At 40.0% G+C, this 7,500-nt stretch overlaps 1 protein-coding gene across 2 annotated transcripts in view; it reads left to right on the top strand.

Moving 5' to 3' along the window:
* The window catches only part of LOC137978035 (uncharacterized), a 72,972-nt gene that overhangs the window by 7,067 nt on the left and 58,405 nt on the right, over positions 1-7,500 (top strand). The window lies entirely within an intron of this gene.

The raw sequence follows: 7,500 nt of genomic DNA, 5'->3' as shown, positions 1-7,500 counted from the left end.
CTTCTTTCGCTTTTATTCTTTACACGTTTTTATCCGTTGAAGACAGCAGTTCAGTCTGTCGAAAGCTCACAGTCTTTTTAAACTTTTTACCAGAGAACGATTACACTTATTTCTTATCATGAATCCTGGTAACGGATCTTCAATATTTTTACATCTCAACTGTGATTAGAAACACCACTGCTATGTAATTTCTGCAAAAGAATATCATGATTAATGCTGTCAAATGCTTTAGACATATCCAGAAGAACTAGAGCAGAAATCTTTTTGTCATCCATGGCTTTAAGCAGTTCATCTGTAACATGGAGTAAAGAAGTTTCAGTTCAGAAAAGGTTTCCTATTTCCACTCTGATTTTGTGCAAACTTTTTATGTCTGGTCAAGTAATTAGTAAATTGTCCATGAGCCAATCTCTCTGAAACTTTAGACAAAGTGGGTAGCAGAGAAATAGGTCTACTGTTGCATGGATTTTCTATATCACTACTGGATTTCAAAATAGGAACCACTTCTGCAACTTTCCAAGCCTTAGCAAATGTGTTAGAAATAAAGGAATTGTTCATTAAGTGTGTAATTGCTGTAAGTGTAATAGGCAAACTGTCTTTAAGAACACGTGAAGAGATCTTATCATGGCCAGGGGCCTTACTGGAAGAAAACCTCTTTATCACTTTTTCAACTTCGTGTGTAGTTACCATTTGAAACCGAAATGCTTCAAGATTCTCACATTGAGTTACCTGAGTGGGTACTGACGAAACCAATTCACAGTTCTGCTCAATGGCCAAACTATGAGCTTTCTTGGCAGTATCAGATCCCACTGAGGTGAAGAACTCATTAAATTTGGGGTTTTCGCACGTACTAAAAGAATTTTGGGAATTCTTTTGTGGCAAACAGCGGTTGATTACCTTCCAGATAGAATTTGTATTCTCATTACAATTAAGAAGTTGAGATCTTACATGGGATTTCTCTGCAAGTCGAAGTTCACGCTTTACCTCCTGCCTGAAAAATCTATAGGCATTCCAATGTAGCTTGTCGTTTTTTTTCTTGGCATGTTTATGCCATTTATCCCGAGTTTTCATGAGATGACGAATTTCAGCAGATACAAAGGGATTAGGTTTCTATTTGATTTTGATCCTTTTGATGGGAGCATGTAGATCCAAAGTTTCCTGAAAAAGAGTATGAAAGGTGTCAACTTGATCGTTAAAATCATCAAAAAAGAAAATCATATGAAATGGTACAAATGAGAGATCTGTGCGGACATCATCAGGAAGATAACTCTTGAACTCCTAGTTGTTATATAGAATGGCTTGGCTCTAGGCGTTCTGAATGTCAGTACCAGGTAAACCAAATCGTGGTCACTTACAGAACATCTCATCTCCTTCCTAAATCTTCGTTTATCCCTTGTTCATCTTTTACGTGTACCTTCGTTGTAGTGTATGATACTCCCTTCGAGCTTTCTGATGAAGCACTGGCTCATCGTCTCAGCCGCTATGGGTGTGTCCACAGTTCCCGCAGATGTAATCTTCAAGGCTATGAGGGCATCCAGAATGGAACACGCGTTGTTAGAATAGAGCCATTCGAATCGGTTCCATCCTTCCTATGCTTCGGCAGGAAGTCAAACACGAGGGGCAGGTTCCTTCCTGCAGGAAGTGCCATCTCCCAGATGATGTTGCAAAGCTGTACCCCAATGTGATATGCCTTAACTGCGATCAACTAGGTCACACTTTCAGAGACCGTACTGAAGAGACCAAGTGCAGTGTTTGCAAAGAGGACGCCACAACGCCATCTATTGTAAATTATCTTGGTGGCGGCGCCCTGAAACAATTGACATTGGCGATGATGCTGCTGCCTCTGCTCCTCTTCCAGAGTCCCGACCATCACAGCCTCTCCCTCAGCCTTCTTCCGATGCCCCGCCTCCCTCAATCCCTTTATCACAATCCTTACCTGATGTTCTTCCTTCACAGCTTCCTTCGCAGTCGTCTCCTAATGTGCCTCCTACACCTTCCTGTGTTCTCCTCTCATCGCAATCATCATCGTCGCCATCTTCTGGCCAGCCTTCATTACTGCCCCAAGACCCCCCCCCCCCCCCCTCTCCCCCAACGCAGCTCTCCGCACAGCTCTCGCATTCTTCGCAGTCTACACAGTTCCCTCAGTCGTTACAGACTACGCAGTCAACTCAGTCCATCCTTTCGCCTCTTGAATCGCCGTGCCTGTCTATTCCCCTGTCCCATGCACCTTCTCTTCTGTCAGGCATCATTTCTGTTTATCCTACTGCATCTGATCTAAGACTTACAGCTGCAGCTCATTGGCAACGCTCTACTGCTTCTGGTCAAGCTGTGGCTAATGTGCCTCCTACACCTTCCTGTGTTCTCCTCTCATCGCAATCATCATCGTCGCCATCTTCTGACAGATCTTTAATCATCCCTTGTTCAAGGTTCTCTGGAATATCTAGAATTTCCTCTGTTAAAGTTCAATAGTCCAGTTACTTATTTCTTAACTCTTTTTCTATTTTGGAATTTCCAGGAATTTCCTGGCAAAAGTCAGTCATCACAAAAAAATGTTTTTTTTCTCAAAAAGTATTTTCTGTTAGGAGGAAAAAAATACATCATTTTAAAGCTATGAAAATAAGCTTTCCAAAAACATATAACTTTTATACATAGAACTACAATATTTTATAAAAACGAAAGTTGAAGTAAAAAAATTTAACAAAAATAACATTAAAATGGTCTAAAATCAGTTTTCCACACAAATTTGGCCATTTCAAGGTCAATTAGGAATTTTTTGATGACCGACAAAAATGTTCTTCATTTTATCAGCTTTCTTGGCCATAAATTTGACCGAAAACTGATGAGGCACGAATATTTTTGGATTTTTTTGAGCTAATTGAATTAGCGATAATTAATAATGTGACAAGGTGATGACAGATGCGAAATTTGCGACCCGTTGCTAACGGCAACGGAAGAGATCGCATTACGAATAATTAACATCTGTTTGCCAAAAACCACCCAAATAACCGATTTTTCGACGGAAAATTCATCCCAGAGGATAAAACTATTCACTGGACATGTAATAAAGGTAAATATGTGCGAGAGAAAGCGAAAACAAGCGAATATTTTGAGGAAAAACACAATTCTGTGAGATCAAAGTACATGTGCTTCAGACACGCATTCGTATTGCTAAATAATTAATCTTACCTTTTCAGCGATTTTAACGCTTGAAATCCCATCCAATGAACCACAAATCCCCACAAATCCTTTCCTTTATCTATTCCGAAGCATGTAGTGTAATTTTTTGGCTGAAAAACGTTAGAAAAACCGCTTCGCGAGAGGTCCGCGATCGATTGAAAATTTGGTCATCGCATCGGCTCAAATTGCCTGAATTAGAATGGACGTCATGTAGGCGTAATGAAAGCTAAAAAGCCGAGATTTTCAGGGAAACTGGGGATATATCTCCCCAGTAAACACGCCAAATTTCAGCGCGATCGATGAAAAGGGCGCTGCGCTACGAATCTTACAATTCCGATACTTGAGCGTATCGGATTGAGGCCCCCCTGTAGGAAAAGAGTTTTTTTTTTTTTAAGTATTTTCGTGCCAAATTTCGTTAAATTCTAAAGTAAGTTATTTTCATTTTTTGTATTTATATCTTTAAAATTTAGAAAATTAGCCCGCGCAACACACTGGAAGTGAAAATACGGCGTAAAATTGGGCGAACCGGAAATAAAACCTGCGGAAAAATTGTCTGTATCTCGAAATTTTGCTCGGTGCCCTATCTTGATTTTTTGCATGCACGTATCGTTCACGATGGCACTTCAAATAAAAAAAGTTCCGGGGAAAGTTATCTAGCCCAATGTTCTGTAAACTATAAAACGCCTTTTTCGATGTATCTTAAATTATACTAAAAATCTTTTTGTCACAATCTCAGAAGTTAAAGAATTTAGGGAGATTTCCAACAAAGAAATAAAAACGGTAGGCCACCGACTTAGTTTTTCAGATAATTTTCAAAAACTGAAATTTAGAGGGCTTTTTTGTAGACCTGGCGTGTTGCCATGGTAAACAATATGACGTCATAAGTGCCCTTAAAGTATTACCCAACAATAGAGTGGCAAAGATATTTATATCAAGTGAAGCTATGATCTTCGCAGTTATGAACGCAATTTGTGCAATTGCTTAAAGAAGCTTGAAAATTTCAGGACTTCAACGGGGTTTTAACCCGCAGTTCATATATGATCCATTTCATATATCATTTCATCGTTGATTCGTTCCTCACGGGAACATTAGAACCCACAAATGACCAGCTCCCAACGTCAGTGGCTTCATAGCTCGGTTGATTAGAGCGTCGCACCGGTTTCGCGAGGTCACGGGTTCAAACCCCATTGAAATCCTGAAATTTTCAGGCTTCTTCTGCCGTTTTCTTTGTCTGATCTCGTAATGATGATACTGACCAGACAAAGGAAACGGCGTTTCATCGTCAGCAGACTTGATTATCTTAACAAAATGAAGAAGTTGATTTCTGATGGTACCAAATTCAAACAATTAAAGCATAATCCAACTAAATCTAGAGAAGAGAGCCTTTCTGCATATCTTCGCAAAATCAAAAAAAGACGGAATTATTGATGACATAACATTCCACAAGATTCTACCCAGTGGATCTTCTCCTGGTGTTTTGTATGGTCTGCCAAAGGTTCACAAGGCTGGATGCCCTTTCCGCCCTATTGTTTCCTCTGTGAACACCTACAATTACAATCTTGCTTCCTACCTCGTTGGCATACTTCAACCAATTTCCACCAACCAACACACGGTTAAAGATGCATTTAGTTTTGCAGATTGGGCCAAAACATACAAACATAACAACGGAATAATGTGTTCTTTGGATGTCACTTCTCTTTTTACAAACGTGCCGCTTGATGAAACAATACAGATTTGTCTAGACAGATTGTACTCTCTCCCTGATCCTCCGCAATTACCTCGTTCTGTTTTGAAAGATCTTTTGCAGTTTGCCACTAAGAAGAGTCATTTTATATTTGATGGCCAATACTACGATCAGATTGATGGTGTAGCCATGGGTTCACCTTTAGGCCCCGTTTTGGCTAACACTTTTTCATGTGCCACTTTGAAGAAAAATGGTTGATGAACAGCAGATTCTGTCCTTCACTTTGGTTCAGATATGTAGATGACACCTTCACCATGTTTGACAGCAAGGACAATGCTAATGAGTTTTTAAGTTTTCTAAACAGTCGACACGATAGCATTAAGTTTACTCTTGAATTAAGTTTACTCTTGAATTCGAAGAAGACAAGAAGATTCCATTTTTAGACATCCTTCTCAAACGCTGCCCTGACAACACTTTCTCTACATCTGTCTACCGGAAGAAGACATTCACAGGCCTTTACACCAAGTGGGATTCATTCACACCTCGCAAGTACAAAATCAACCTCATCCGCACTCTCACCTATCGATGCTTCCGAATTTGCTCCTCGCCATCTTTATTACAGGCCGCTATTAAAGATCTGAGAAAGCTCCTGTTGCAAAATGGTTACCCTCAAGGCGTTATCACGTTCAACATTAACGATGTATTGAACAAAAATAAAAACAAATCAAATAACCCTGTTCAAGCTACAGTCCCCAAAAAAGATATCTTAATCGTGTTACCCTACTTAGGTCTTTACAGTAACCAAGTCACGAAACGTCTGAAATCCTGCGTATACAATTTCTACTCTTTCGTCAATCTCAAGATCATATTCCAAAACACACGCCGCACCAACTCCTTTTTTCCATACAAAGATCGCTTGAACCGATCTCAGAGGTCCAAGGTCGTCTATAAAGCTGTCTGCTGGAACTGCGATGAATTCTACATTGGCAAAACAAAACGAAGACTCCACGACAGAAAAACAGAACATTTCAAGGCCCTAGCTAAAAGTGACCATTCATCAGCCATTGCTGATCATGTGAAAACCACTGGCCACGACATTAAATGGGATCACTTTGACATTTTAGCGTTCGGAAAAAACTGACTTTCACTGCAAAATTAAAGAGACTTTGTTCATTCAAGAGCTAAAGCCTTCCCTTAATGTCAATATTAGTAGTGAGAAGTTATTGCTGTTTTAGCTATTACTTTTCATTTTGTCTAGACACGTACTGCTGCAGATCATTTTTCTCAGTCTAGGTTCCAGACCCCTATTGTTTACGATATATATATAGTTTTTAAAAATTGTAACGGTCACTTTTGAAAATGTGTGTTGACTAGCATACGAAACGTCAAGTTTTATAAAAATGCGTTGGAATACAATGTTTATCACTGCTGTTTGTGTTATTTTCTAAATCAAGCTACGATGGCCTAAGAACAAGAGTTTATACCATCCTATTAATCTCCCTCGTCTTCCTCCTCTTCTTCATCATCATCATCGTCGTCATGATCATCAACAACATTATCAACATCACATGACTCACGGTCATCGCCATCAGCATCATTGCAGCTGAAGAGGTCGATACACTTAAGTCCCGCTTCGCGACGTTGACATCTATTAGTAGAACATTGCTCCTAAATTAGACACGGCGTGTGTTTCTTGTTTGAACGCACGCAATGAAATGGGAAGTTTTTTCTTCCATGTTGTTTGTTCCAATAAAATTTTTGGCTGGCAAAGGCTTTTGTGAGATTTTTCACTGATAACGTTACCAGAAATAAGAGCTTCAACAGCACGCTTCACAGTTACAGTATTTACAAAAGTAACACTAACTACTACCCCCCTCCCTTCAAAAAGGAAATGTCCTTTACATACTTACAAAACTTACACTAACTTACACTAACTATCAATCCCCCAGCCACATCCTTAGAAAGGAATTACCCTTACCCTAAATGATTCTGAAGACCTGCCCAATACGTTTTGTTTCTGAGGAAACGAAACAAACTAAATAGTGTTTCGTTTCCGGACTGAGCAGCTCTGGGATGGTGAGAAATATGTCGCATTCGAACTCGATCCCCTGGCCTGCTTCTTCCATTGTAGGAGTTACCAGGATTACGTGGTACCTGGAGGGGGCAGTGTGGCCCAGTGGTTAGGGCGCTTGCCTTGAAATCCGGAGATCCCCGGTTCAAGACACGCTCTGACCACTCGTTGCATTTGATCCTGGTAGTCCCTGGTTTAACGTCTTAGCTGTACTTGTAAATAGCCAACTGGTTTGCCTCCGGCCAGTTGGGATTCTTAACAGTTGTTGTTGTTCTGTTCCGTCGTTTCGTTGTGTTTCGTTGGCCCTGAAAAGCCTCTATGGGGAGCGGTCAATTAAGTATGTAATGTAATGTAACACCTATTGCATTCCTAGGCTTTTTTCTTTTTTCGATTTCGAGCATGTAGTTTCTAAATGGCGTGCGTTTTTATTGTAAACAAAGGCTGTTTTCGCTAACAAAAAAAGCTGTCCAAGGTTGCCAATTGACCGGGTGAAATGGTTGAGCGCAATCAATTATTTTCGTTAGTTCTCAGTCCGTTCAATTGTATTTTATCTGTAACTGAATAATAATCA

Source organism: Montipora foliosa, chromosome 1, assembly GCF_036669935.1.
Source record: "Montipora foliosa isolate CH-2021 chromosome 1, ASM3666993v2, whole genome shotgun sequence".
Taxonomy (NCBI): Eukaryota; Metazoa; Cnidaria; class Anthozoa; order Scleractinia; family Acroporidae; genus Montipora; species Montipora foliosa.
This window is presented reverse-complemented; position numbering and strand designations above follow the sequence as displayed.